At 36.3% G+C, this 11,920-nt stretch overlaps 1 pseudogene; it reads right to left on the minus strand.

Moving 5' to 3' along the window:
- Positions 1-650: 650 nt before the first annotated feature.
- LOC114207254 (sorting nexin-19-like) lies at positions 651-11,267 on the minus strand (annotated as a pseudogene).
- Between the last annotated feature and the right edge of the window lie 653 nt (positions 11,268-11,920).

The raw sequence follows: 11,920 nt of genomic DNA on the forward strand, positions 1-11,920 counted from the left end.
TGGTAATTAACATAACATAATAAAATTAAATTTAAAAAAAAAGAAATACACTAAAAAAAGAATATTTCCTAGTTCAAAATCCAATAGAGTTTATTTGGGTATGCATCATTATATAAACACACAAAAAATTAATCTTTCCCTCCTTCCTAACTGCCACTGACTATCTGCTGGTGTCCTAAACCTGACTCAGTCTCAGTCTATTCAAGTTCATCCCTAAGCACAAAACTTCTTAAATGCAAATTTTGTCAGTCTCCTGCTCAAAATCTTCAATTTCCCAGAGTTCTTAATTGCATGAATCTGGCTAGCTTGACCACAAATAATTGAGTATAAGTATTAGATACATAACAGAATAAGTGGAGGAGACTGAAAAAAGATGGATAGGATAATAGGTGTAAACGAAAGTTATTCTGCAAGATGAGAAGCAGGCAGTGCCATATATACTTTTTTTAGAGGTATGGAAATTTATATCCATGACATTGGCACATATATTCCCCTGTCTCTTGCTACAAATGGAATAGAACTGGTGGAGAAGTATTCCACTGAGACCCCAGGTCTTCTGAGCTACAACCCAGTTCTAGAGGGCACAGGTTTCTTGACTGGTCTGTCGGTGGCAAAGTAACTCACCTATTCCAACATTTTCCCACCTATGGCTAATGGGAGACATCCATCCTCTCAGGGTGACATGGGATACATGAGACAGATGTGGTTTTGGTAGATCCTTCAATAGAGATACTGGTATTCAAAAATTCCAGGATGATATTCCAAGGCAGTAAATCAAATGCCTGTTGATGAGGGGTTATGGTAGAGACTCCAGAACTAGATTCCAGCTCAGCCAACATTTATCCACTCCAAGGATTTCTACTATAAAATCTGGTAGGACTCCCATCAGGCTCTGCAAAGACTTATTTCTCAGCAGCCACCTTCTATTCCTGAGTCCTTACAGACTGTGGATACTCAGGCAAAATTCCACTATGCCAGACGGACTCCTGAAGAAACCAGAGGTACTGTACTCTAGACATGTTAGATCAGCTACTTGAACGTCTAGCCACCTCTGAATTAGGGTACCAAAGATAAGAATAAAACTTCCTGCATATTTACTGTACATAGTCATCTTCTCTGTTCCATTAGCAGCAAGAGGAACTGATCCAGGGTTATATTAGCTAACTCTGTCTCTGTGCCTGATCACCACTGCTGAGGTCTTGGGCTGACACAGCTGCATCTAACAAGTAGCCATCCACACATCCTTTGGGAATTCATTCAGGATGTTTTTTTTTTGGGGGGGTGGCTTTTTCTGGCTGCATTTCTAGTAGCTAGTATGTCAGTATTCTAGCCGGTATGTCATCATTGCTATTGTACTAACCCGCAGCCATCAATATTAGTAATACAATGGCTGTGAATCCCAAACACCATGATATCTTTATGTTGTTATATTGACAATCACAACCCCTGTTTGGTGGGTCCATTTGGTCAAGTCAAAAAGGATCTCTCTGATTTCTTCTATTGCATGACATGGCAGTAGCTTCCTCCAGTACTATACATAATGGAAAAGAGATCCCCAATTAGGAGGAGCAGCTAGATGATAGAAACCAGAAGGAGTTAATGAATCAGTGAATTCTTTGACTCCAGTTAGCCACTGCTATTCTGCATGGAGCACTGGGTGTTATATGCAAACAATGAATCATGGAACACTACATCAAAAACTAATGATGTAATGTATGGTGATTAATAAAACATAATAATAAAAAAATGACTTCTTGACTCTCCAGTGCTTTCACACGAAGGTGAAGCCCCTTTGAGTAGCCTTTAAGTCTCTTCCTACTGTATGTGTGGCTTATCTCTCCAATCTGAAGGGCATTTTAACCATGGGCTATGGAATTGTCTATATTTTATAATAATGTATTTGGTGAAAATTATTGGACAGTGATGTATGTTTCAGCTTCAAGCAATGTCTTTAATATTTTCTTGATCATATCACATAATTTCCCTTTTAAGAATATCAGTTATATCTCCAAATGTGAGAAATTGGTATACAGTTTAATACACATGAACCCAGGAAAAATGGAGTTTTTTTCCAAAGTAATAAGATGACTGGTACCAGCAGAGTGATATTTCTTACCTGGCAAAAAATGAAGTGCAGTATGAACATGATAAGGTCAAAGTGAAAGTGAAGACCTCATTAGCTTAGAAAAAAGGTAGGGACAAAACAGACATGTAGGAAAGCTTGAGGACTAACATTCAATTCTTAATTGACTCTCAGTAAGATAAATTCAAAGAAATTTTACTAGGTAGAATGAGCCATGACTGCTCAGAGTGATATTTTTAGTTCCACGGAAGCATTCCAAGTTTGGAGCGAAATGAACAAAGATTATTTAGAATGGGAATCAATTTCCTAATCCTTATTATCATTATATATTCTTAGTTATGTCATTTCCAACCTCAAGCAAGGGACTTTGAGAAGTTCTGGTGTTTCCAACCTAAACTTTCCTAGATTCACTAACATTAAAAAAAAAAAAAAGTTTCTGAAAAGGAGTTATTCATTCTTCTGTCATCTCAAAATTCCCTGTGTGGCTCTATTATCCAGCTATTTCATTCTGCTTTGTAACATAGTTGTTACAATTCTGACCTAACCATATTTTCTAGCATTTTTTCTCATTTAAATGTAGATAGCAATCCTGATTTAATAGAGTTTTGGTGAGATCAATTTTGGTGATCTGTGTAAAGCACCCAGCACACTGCCTTGTACATAGTAGGGCCGATGATTCTGTTTCCAACCTCTTCCTACTTGATTCTTGTTTACAGATATCCTCTTGATGGAAGATACAAAGTCATATGCTACACTTTGTCCACTGTATGAGTCAAAATAGTGTCTTGCTGATTGGAGGAATTCTAACCTGTACCAATGGCAGAATTTTATAAATAAGGAATTTGAGGCCCAAAGTCATAAACAAGCTGGTCTAAAATGACTTGACATACCAATGGCAGAACCACGTCCTAATTATATCTTTTTCTGTCATCCAAGTATTGTTTTTATTAATGAATTAATTTATTAAAAATATTGATAACTCCTATAACCATATCTCTTTTCTTTGTTGTCTCCGTAACATCTTGTAGGCAAGGGAGTATTCTAGTTCCTTATCAATAATTATTAGTTACTTTAGTAATACTCATGGGCCCTAGCATGTGATGGAGTTCTTTTCCTGACTTCCATTGGTTGACTAGTTTAAATTTATATGATTCATACCTAGGTCACCACAATAATATTAGAAGTAATGAGTAATTGTAGGTATTTAGTAGGAAAGCACAGAATTACCTTGTTCTGACAGTGTTACACAATTAGATATCAGTGTTTGTCTTTCCAACTAATACCGAAAGCCATGTTTATATAATTACTTTTACCTGCCTTGAACAGTATTTATTTAAATATCTTGATGTTTCAGTCTCTTCATCTGTGTCTGAAAAACACACACAATTCCATCAGATGGTTGAGAGAAAAATTGTTATATCGTGTGTTTTACAACCCTACTACCGTGTAGAGATCACTGTATATGGTCAGTTGATGGTCATGCCCTTCTTCTTCCCAAATTAGCTTCGTTAGGCTGGCTAGGTTTCCTGTCACTACAGAAAGGTTGGAAGAGTTAAGAGGTGAGCTTCAAAGTGATTGCAACTTGAGGATCCATTGCCCAAACGTCACAAAACCAAAATAAGTACTTTTCTGCACTAAGTATTATCTGTAGCATATTTGCACACCTAATATAAACTAACTTTCTAAGACACATGTCTGCTTCTTTTGTTCTCTCCTAGATGGTGCCTACCACTGTTGTGTCAAAGAGATAAGTACAGTGACTCTTTCTAGATGTAATTTCATCATGGGTTTTTTTCCTTATCCATTATCAAAAAGAAAAGAAAAAAGAATCACCATTAACTTTAGAATAATGAGTTAATTTTATAAAGTCAGGGAAAATATTTATTTACGTGATAAATAAATTAAGGGGTATGTAGAGAAAATCACACCACTGAGATCAAAGGAGTAGAAAATCTCTTCATTTTAAGGTGGTTTTTGTCAATTCCACAGGTAAGTCTCAAGAACTGGCTTTAAAAGATGGATAGACAGATGGGAGCACCTAGGTGGCTCAGTGGGTTAAGCATCTGACTTCAGCTCAACTCATGATGTCAGGGTCCTGGGGTCCTGGGATCCAGCCCTAAGTCGGGCTCCATGCTCAATGGGGAGCCTTCTTGTCTCTCTCTCCCTCTGCCCCTACCCCCACTCGTGGTCTGTCTCTCTCAAATAAATAAATAAAATCTTTAAAAAAAAAGATGGATAAACAGATGAATGAATAAAGATTCATTCCATTATTCATACATTTGCACAAATATATATGAGAATATATATATGAATAATGGAATGAATATATATATATGAATAATGGAATATTATTCAGCCATAAAGAAGAATGAGACCTTGCCATTGGCAACAAATGGATGGAGCTAGAGGGTAACTTAAATAAATCAGTCAGAGAAAGACAAATACCACACGATTTCACTCCTATGTGGAATTTAAGGAACATAACAAAGAACAAAGAAAAAAAAAAGAGACAAACCAAAAAACAGATTTTTTACTAGAGAGAACAAACTGGTTGTTGCCAGAGGGATGGTGGGTGGGAGGATGGGTGAAATAGGTGATGGGATTAGAAATACACTTGTGATGAGCCTTGAGTAGAATTGTTGAGTCACCATACTATATGCCTATAATTTATGTAGCACTGTATGCTAACTCTATTGGAATTAAAAAAAATGGATAGACAAATTACAGAGCCCTGGCCAAAACCATGCAATAACCTAATACTTCCATATTTATGTATGGAAGAATTCCATCTTCCAAAATAAAATGCCAAGCATGCATCAATGTCTGTTTCATGAATTAACATGGCTTATCACTGCACTTGAATGGTAAATGTGTCACAGATCTGCTTTGTTTGTCCCATGCTGAAGTGTAACTTGATGTGGTCTGTCAAAGGTTTGGCCAGGAGAGAATGAAGGTGAAATATCTATAATATATTAAACCCTGTAAAGACTTTCTGGTTACTCCCGAGGGGCTTGGAGGTAAACAGGCTCATCCTTCACAATTGAGAGTCAAAGTAGAGCTACCCAATTTCTGCTTCTTATGAACCTCATTATTTACTTTTAAAGGTTGACCTTAATTTTATTTTATTATTATTACTATTATTATTATTAATTTTTTAGAGAAAGAGAGTGTGAACAAGGAGAGACAGAGGGAGAGGGAGAGAGAAGTTTAAGCAGGCTCCATGCCCCAGCACCGAACCCTATGCAGGACTCAATCTCATGACCTTGAGATCATGACCTGAGCCAAAATCAAGAGTCAAAAGCTCAACTGACTGAGTCACCCAAGTGCCCCAAGGATGATCTTATTAATCTATGAGTTTATTTTCTCCAACAGTCCCATTTCGCCCTGCTAAATATTTAATAGACACAATTATTTTAATAAGGTGTACACTGAAATATTGGGAAATAACTAAAATATCTTACAAAAATATAGCAACTAAACAAAATGATGGCATGCCCACTCCAAGGTATATTATAAACCACTGGTAAAGATATACATAAAGACAACAGCATGCCATCAAAAAACTTTAATGTTAAGTGAAAGAAAGAGGTATGCTAAGTGATTTTTTGTATGCTAAGTGAATATAGTTGTACATGACAAAAAACATAAATTCATACTAGCAACAAAAAAGATTTTTAAAATGTATTTTCTTTATTTATATTCTTTTTAAATATATTTTGCATATACATGTGTGTTTATGATATTATAATTGAGAAATTATTGAGGTGTCTCGGTGGCTCAGTGGGTTAAGCTTCCAAATCTTGGTTTCAGCTCAGGTCATGATCTCAGGGCTGTGAGATCAAGCCCCATATTGGGCTCTGCACAGCATCTGCTTGTCCCTCTCCCTCTTCTCTCCCCACTCATGCACTCTCTTTCTTTCTCTCTTTCTAAAATAAATAAATAAAATCTTTAAAAAAATAATTAGAATTGAGAAATTATTGCCTTTTATCCAAAAGATAGAAAGCATGGCTCTGAATTTTTAAAGAAAATCTACAACTAATCTTCCTTATAATTTACCCCTCTGCATTCTTGAGTTCAAATTTTTCTTTTATTTTTGAAAATTGTTTTTTTTTTTCTTTGTTTTTGTTTAGTTTAGTTTGGTGTCTTTTTTCTTTTTTTTTTTTTCTTTTTGGATGCAATTATTTTTTTGTTGTTTTTGAGGTGGGGGCATATAATTTATAATCACTGACTTCCACAAGTCACCAAATGCTTCTTTTTTTTTTAAGATTTTATTTATTTATTTGACAGAAATAGAGAGAGAGAGCACAAGTAGGCAGAGAGGCAGGCAGAGGAAGAGGGAGAAGCAGGCTCTCCGCTGAGCAGGGAGCCTGATGCGAGACTCGATCCCAGGACCCTGGGATCACAACCTGAGCTGAAGGCAGTCACTTAACCAACTGAGCCACCCAGGCGCCCTCACCAAATGCTTCTTATAAGCTAGTGTTTTAAGTTGCTTCTGGACATATTTAGATGTAAAACAAAGCTTTACCTATGAATTCCATACCGAAATTTCAATTTGAGCAACACTGATCCTAATTACATTTCTTCTTATGCATAATGATTCTCTATGCAACCTCCCAAACTTCCTGTTTTTTTTTTCCTCTGTAGTGTAAAGTCATAATCACCCTCTGACATATTAAATATTTTACTTATTTTTTTACAACATAAATGATCTAACAGTGTGTTTTTTAGTTTCTTTTTTAAAAAATGTTATTGTTTGTTGTATCTGCAGTGCCTACCATATATTCTACATTCAATAAATGATTGGATGGCTGAATGAGGAGAAATGGAAAGAGAACAAAGTCGTTAATTAGGAACAAAAGAGTGAAACATTAATGTCTATCTGCACACCTTCGTGAACTTTCTAGAAATGAGGTCAGAGGCATATAGTTCGAGTTGTCCCTCGAGGTTTCTATGTTGTTTACCAGGTTTGCTGCCTGGGAAAAGAGAAAATTACACTTTTCCTTCAAATTGGGTATGGCCATGGGACTCCATGGCTCAGAAGAGATGCATGGAAGTGATATATGCCACTATTAAAGTGACACTTAAATAATGCATAGCTGCCACATTCCCTTTCTCTTGTCTCAGCTGTCATGGAAACACAGAGATGAGTATCCATCATCCAGGGCCCTGAGTGAAGACAGCATAGAGCAGAGTCCACCCTGTTGACTTGAGATGGACATGTCACATGAATGTGACATTAACCTTCATGGGTTCATGCTGATTTGTTATAGTATATGCACCTCAATCCAATCTTCACCATGGTCTGCATCTTTTGTAACTAGAATCTTTCACATAACAGGCACAGAATGAGCATTCTTTCAATGAAAAGGAAGGATAGAAGAATGGAAGGGAGGAAAAGAGAAAGGGAGGTAGGAAGGAAGGAGGGAAGGAAGGAAAGAAAGAGAGAAGTTGGAGAACAAGGCAGGGATGAGTGAAATGTTCTCATCCACATCACGCTAAGCCCTTGAACTTTTCCAGAAGAAAAGAAGTCAGAAGCACAAAGCTTAGTATCATATATGTGACTAAGAATAAAGGTTGAAATTAAATGATGCATGTCCAATGATGGATCTTAACAATCTTAGTTAAGAATGAAATACATGTTAATAAACAGATATTGCATACTACTATGCACTGGGACCTATTCTGGGTTCTCTAAATAAATATATGTTAATTAATGTATTAATTTCTATATGCAATTTATTTTAGGATTTAATTACTAAAACATTACTTATTTAATTTTTATTAAATTATTTAAATAACATTTTATTTTATTTTATGATTTAATTTAGATTTATTTTATTTAAATTCTCTGTCGTGGATGAAGTAGACTACAGAGGGGCAGTGGCAGAATCAGAAATACCAGGGGCAATTGCTTGGGCTAAGTATGAATAAATATGCTTCCTAAGATAAGACAACATGGGCTCCAGTCTGAGCTCCACTACTTATAAATTCTATAACTTAGGGCACATTGTTTGACTTAGCTGAGCCTTATCAATAAAATTAGAATAATAATTATTCCCATCTTGTAGTTTTAATGACCCAAATAAATACATCTATATAGGCCTTAGCCAAATGTATGGAAGTTTTAATAGATGCTCTCTCCTTTGTTTTTGTTTGTTTTTACTTCTTGAGCCATCAAGTTAAAACTATAAAGTGGGTATTATAATTTTTAAAGATTTTTTATTTATTTATTTGACAGAGAGAGACACAGCAAGAGAGGGAACACAAGCAGGGGGAGAGGGAGAAGCAGGCTTCCTGCTGAGCAGGGAGCCTGATGTGGGCCTGGATCCCAGGACCCTGGGATCATGACCTGAGCTGAAAGCAGACGCTTAATGACTGAGCCACCCAGGCACCCTATAAAGTGGGTATTATTGTATGTCACTTACATAAAAGAATAACTGAAGCTTTGATAAATTATGTAACTTTTCCAAGGGGAGAAGAAAGGAGATGAAGCTGTGATAGATACTGGAAGCCCAAGATTTGCTTACTGTGATAGGCACTTCCTGGCTGCTCTTATGTAAATCCATGAAGCAATAAATATTGGGAAAGCATGCTTCTTTTGCATCACTATGTTAGAGAGTCTATGACATGGGCCATGTGGGAGAGTACCCATCACATTATCTAGACACACATGGAAGCACAGACAATGAGAACTAAGCCATGAAATTAGCACACAATTAATAAGCATGGAGATGGACAAAAGTCACCTCAGAGAAAAAATACTCCCTAGGTGCACAGTTGGGTGAGCAAGATCATAATCATCCTAGTAAAGGCTGTGTCAGTCATAAAGTCTGTTCAGCCATAGAGATTTCTGAAAGAACCAGAGAGACACGTATCAGCACTTCCTATCCAGAAGTTTCCAGGAATGTTGGTCTTTTGACTAAAGCTCCATTCCTTCCAAGCCTTACAGCAACACATGAGGAGATAGAAATGGCAGGCTGACAGGTGTGCCAGGGGCCTTCAGGGAGAGAAGGATCTAGATCTTGCCCCAAGCTTTCTAGTTCACAGAACCTGAGAGTTTTCATTACAATTTATCCATTTATTTTACTTTTTTTTAAGATTTTATTTATTTGAGAGAGAGAGAATGAGAGATAGAGAGCATGAGAGGGAAGAGGGTCAGAGGGAGAAGCAGACTCCCTGCTGAGCAGGGAGCCCGATTTGGGACTCGATCCCGGGACTCCAGGATCATGACCTGAGCCAAAGGCAGTCGCTTAACCAAGTGAGCCACCCAGGCACCCATTTATTTTACTTTTAGATTTATATCCTATGTGCTTCTTTTGCATGAGACAGCCTTCAAATCCACTCCATTTTAAGACACTTATGAATCAAGCTCCTACATCTCCAAGGCAAAAGGCCAGACAGCTTTTCTGTGATACATAGTGGCCCTTCATCAGCCAGCATTTTCCTAGTGACACTCCTCATTTGTTGAAAGTTTACTGCAAAGTTTTTGAGCTAGTAGAAGACATATTATCTGATGCTGTTCCTATCATTGTGGTTAAAGAAAAGTAATACTGTTAAGGAACAGTATATTTATATAAACATATTATTATGTTATATGGTACATATATAGGTACATATATAATTATGGTGTTTCATGCACACATGTATGTACATATATATGAATATGTGTATATGCACATATTTGTATATGTATACATGCATACATACATACACAGGTGTACATGTATTTAGTTTTTATTTTTATCAATTACCTATTAGTGTTTAACATACTGAAAACTTAATGGCTTAAAGCAGCACACACTCATCTTCTCACAGTTGTTTTCGAGATCATTTGTCTGGTCATGGCTTAACTGCGTCCTCTACTTCAAGGTTACACAGTCAAGGAAACAGAAAGGGCTGTGGTCTCAGCACCAGGCTCAATGGGCAAAGGATTTCTTTTAAGTTCATTCATGAAGTTGTTGGCAAGATTCAATTTCTTGCAGGATGTTGGACTGCGGACCTCAGTTGCCTGCTGGCTGTTGGCTGGAAGCCACCTTTACTGCTTTCTTCATGTGGGACTCTCCAACAGGACAGTCTACTTTTTCAAAGTTAGCAAGAGAAAGAAAGTCAGCTGGTGAGGTAGATATAGTCTTGTTTAACTGAATCACAAAATAATCATTCTATTACTTTTTCCATATTCTATTAGCTGGAAGCAAGTTATTCAACACAAGGGGATTTTACATGTCTGTGAATACCAGGAGACAGGGAATATTGTTGGGGTAGGGTATTTATAAATCTGCCCACTACAGGATATTGTTCCCATATCCATTATTTTATTTATATGTTTCTCATAATAACCCTCTGTATCAATTATCATTACGCTTGTTGAAAGATGGAGAGGATAAGGTCCTTAGACTTAAGTGATTTATCCAGAGTCAGGGCACCAAAAAAAGACAGAATCTGGCTTAGACTTCAAAGCCTAGTTCAATTTCCTCTGCAAATATGCCTCATTTTCTGAGATGGGTTGGGTCACTGTCCAAGAAACATTATCTGATTAAGGGTCTTAATGAATACAAATAAGTTTTATTAATCTAAAGTTTGATCAGTGGCATCCTTGGGTGTTTCTTCTTTTGATCTTTAACTGCCTTCAACTTTACTCATTGGAAAATTAAAAATGGAAGAAGAGCCCTGGCTAATTGAAAATTATCACTTCCACAGACTTTATGGGTTGCCAGAGAACAGGTACTAAGAACACTTGGCAATGGTTATTTCAGCGTGTTTGATTGAAGGGTTATAAGCCAAAAAGAACTTATCATCTGGTCAGGGGAAGTAAATTGTCAGACATTCAGAGATCCTCCTTGGACCTAATTAAAGAAGTCAATTCCATTAAGTGAATCAAAATTTACTCAGATCCACTTCATGCCAGGCACTATGGTGAGCACTAATAACACAAAATGAGTGAGAAACAACAAATCTTATCCTTGAGATGGTCAATTTATAGAAAAGAGTGTAAGGAAAGTGACTTTGGCCATCCCTGAAGCAGACTTCTGTGAATACCTAACTTTTCCCAAGGCAAACACTTGTTGCCCCTGGAAACGGAAATCCGGGAAAAAAAAATCTTACCTGTATAATTATGGACCTTCTGAACAGATTTCAGAAGATTCAGCTTAGGTCCTTCCAATCTACCTTCTTCCTCCTGCTTCATCTTCGGGAGCAATTTATATTCTACCCTTTTTTTGCACCCAAGTTCTTAATGAGAGTTCTTAATGAGAACAGTGAAAAAATTTTAACACTTGCTTTGCTTCTCAAAGGAGATAATAAAAACAAAAGTCTATAGAAACCCCAAAGTTACATCCAAGTTTTTATGTACTTGGCATTACTGAACCTCTTCTAAATATGATTAAGCATTTTTGAATTGAATATGTTTGATGAAGGCCATTTTTCAATTGCAACTATTCATTTTCAGAAGAAAAAAAAGGAGAAGACCATTTGGGTTGTTGCTGTAGAAATGTTCTTATATAAACTATATTTTATGGTATGTCAAATATATATAATGTTTATCATCTGAATTAGCAAATATAAATATAAAGGACAGATAAATATAATAAAATACATAAGTTAAAAGTACTCCTTAATTCAAAGACTTTTGAAGATGAGTTGTATCTTTTGATCTAAAAAAATACTTCCACAAATGACATATTTTTTATAAAGAATCCCCTAATATGGCATAAAAATTAATTTAATAATACTCAATGTCATTACATTGAGATGCCAAGATTAATTAGAAAAGGTGTTTTATCACAAAAACACTATGAACTTTCTCCCCCCTTTTTCATGATGAATTTAAATATGCACTTG

Source organism: Eumetopias jubatus, unplaced genomic scaffold (genome assembly GCF_037043125.1).
Source record: "Eumetopias jubatus isolate StellerSeaLion01/CBP00866 unplaced genomic scaffold, mEumJub1_p1.0 scaffold_3, whole genome shotgun sequence".
Classification (NCBI taxonomy): Eukaryota; Metazoa; Chordata; class Mammalia; order Carnivora; family Otariidae; genus Eumetopias; species Eumetopias jubatus.